We start from the raw sequence: 3051 nt of genomic DNA, 5'->3' as shown, positions 1-3051 counted from the left end.
CATGTGCACACACACACACAAACACACAGTCAAATGTTCACATACACACAAACACACACACACAGATACACACACAAGCACCACACTCAAACACACACAAATAAACACAAACATTCACACAAACACATAAACACTGACACAAACATGCACACACACTCACATAAACACAAACACACAGACTCAGACACACACACATACTCATGGTCGGACTTTTCTTCCTGTTTGTACTTTGAAAAGCTGCAATCAGCTCCTGGAGGTAAACCCACTCTTTAGCCTGTGTTTATCCACAGGCTGAGATGCCGCAACTGCAAAACTGTGCGTTTTCCTCTGAGCTGTTGGCTCAATAGCTTGTCCTCAAGGCAGATTCATTATTACCCAAGAGCTTAGCACATGGTGTTCAGCTCCCTTGTGCATGAGCTGACAGCCTTTGAGTCCTGGAAAGCCGCCTGACCATGTTGCCTTTGTGTCTTGACCCTGAAGGGTTTGCAATCTTATTGCAATCTTATTGAGTGCTTGAACAAAGACATTCATTTATATAGCATTATCCATGATAGTTAACAAAGTATTTAAATACAGCTGGTTTTATAATCGGGGAATGAAGCAGTGACTTTGCAAACAGCAAACTCCAGCAGATAGGAGTGAGATCATTTCTTCTGCATTCAGCTTTCATTTATGATTGCCTATTAGGAGGAAAAGTCTCAGTTTGCCCGGTCATGGAATCATAATCATAGAGTCATGCAGCCCACAGAAACAGACCCTTCGATCCATCCAGTCCGTGCCAGCCATGATCCCAAACTAAACCAGTCCCACTTGCCTTACTTGGCCTATTGCCCTCCAAGCACCTCTTATTCATGTACTTATCCAAATATCTTTTTAAAAATTGTAACTGTTACCTGCAAGCACCATTCTGTTGGAAGTTCATTCCACAGATGAACCACTGTCTCTGGAAAAAAATTGTTCCTCGCGTCTTTTTAAACCTTTCTCCTCTCTCCTTAAAAATAAGCCATCTCGCCTCGAAATCCTCCTTCCTTGGGAAAAGACGCCGGCCATTTACCTTATCTGTACCCCTCATTATTCTATAAACTTCTATAAGGTCACCTCTCAACCTCCAACGAGAAAAGTCCCAGCCCATCCAGCCTCTTCTTCTAACTCAAACCCTCCGTTCCCGGCAACATCCTGGTAAATCTCTTCTGAACCCCCTCCAACGTAATAATACTCTTTCTAAAACAGGGTGACCAGATCTGGACACAGTACTCCAGAAGAGGTATCATCAATATCCTATACAACCTCAACATGATATCCCCAACAGAGACCAGAAAAATATAGATACTTAGTTATTTGAAGGAGGAACTGATTTTTAAAAAAAATCTATTGGGAAAAGAGAATAAAAGATTAAATAATCATTTGTGTATTAATAAATTAATTAGCTGGGACAAAAGGATGTAAGAATATAACTAAGGGTAAAAGCAAGAGTTCTTAATTTTGTTAATAATTGGGTCTGTAGTAGGCAATAGAAACTAAAGCTATAAATGGAGTTATCTACAACAAATGTACAGATTTACAGTGATGCGCATCTGAACATTTACTGTGTTTACACAATTCAGGAATGAAAGTTACTTTCAATTGATCCTTTGTAGATGAGGAGAAGGTGCCATATTTCCACAACCTTTCTGTAGAGTCTGTTTTAATAGTATGCCCTTGTATAGATTCCCATCATAGATGGTAGCTCAAGAATTCACTTTTCTATACTTTTGTCCACTAACATCTCTTTAATTTTAAAGGCTGAAAAAAAATGGGCGCCACAGTGGCACAGTGGTTAGCACTGCTACCTCACAGTGCGAGAGACCCAGGTTCAATTCCCACCTCAGGCAACTGGCTGTGTGGAGCTTGCACATTCTCCCCATGTCTGCGTGGGTTTCCTCTGGGTGCTCCAGTTTCCTCCCGCAGTCCAAAAATGTCCAGGTTAGGTGAAATGACCATGCTAAATTGCCCATAGTGTTAGGTGAAGGGGTAAATATAGGGGAATGGGTCTGGGTGGGTTGCTCTTCAGAGGGTTGGTGTGGACTTGTTGGGCTGAAGGGCCTGTTTCCACATTGTAAGTAATCTAATCATACTGCTCTAGGATGACTTTACACTTTCTTTCAGGTGGTGACAAATTGCTATTTTCTATTGTTGGCCAAATTAACTCAGAGTGGAAAACATGGTTTATCAGCTGCCAATGCAAGTTTGTAACCATATATATGTAGAAAGAGTACACTTTCATGGTTTCAGAACATCTCAAGTGTCTCATGGTTAATGGTAATCTTTTGAAGTAATTTCACTCTAATTAAATATATGAACCAGTTCTTGAGGAAAGGGTTTTCATAGCAAAATGTCGACTTCATGCCCTCTCCTTAATTACTCCTCATTCATAGAACATTGAACAATACAGTGCAGTACAGGCCCTACTGCCCTTGATGCTGCGCCAACCTGTGAAACCGATCTGAAGTCCATATATCCTACACTATTCCATTTTAGAGTCATAGAGTCATAGAGATGTACAGCATGGAAACAGACCCTCCGGTCCAACCCGTCCATGCCGACCAGATATCCCAACCCAATCTAGTCCCACCTGCCAGCAACCGGCCTATATCCCTCCTAACCCTTCCTATTCATATACCTATCCAAATGCCTCTTAAATGTTGCAATTGTACTAGCCTCCACCACATCCTCTGGCAGCTCATTCCATACACGTACCATCCTCTGTGTGAAAATGTTGCCCCTTAGGTCTCTTTTATATCTTTCCCCTCTCACCCTAAACCTATGCCCTGTAGTTCTGGACTCCCCAACCCCAGGGAAAAGACTTTGTCTATTTATCCTATCCATGCCCCTCATAATTTTGTAAACCTCTTTAAGGTCACCCCTCAGCCTCCGACGCTCCAGGGAAAACAGCCCCAGCCTGTTCAACCTCTCCCTGTAGCTCAGATCCTCCAACCCTGGCAACATCCTTGTAAATCTTTTCTGAACCCTTTCAAGTTTCACAACATCTTTCCGATAGGAAGAGACCAGAAT

This window comes from Chiloscyllium plagiosum, chromosome 1, assembly GCF_004010195.1.
Source record: "Chiloscyllium plagiosum isolate BGI_BamShark_2017 chromosome 1, ASM401019v2, whole genome shotgun sequence".
Taxonomy (NCBI): domain Eukaryota; kingdom Metazoa; phylum Chordata; class Chondrichthyes; order Orectolobiformes; family Hemiscylliidae; genus Chiloscyllium; species Chiloscyllium plagiosum.
This window is presented reverse-complemented; position numbering follows the sequence as displayed.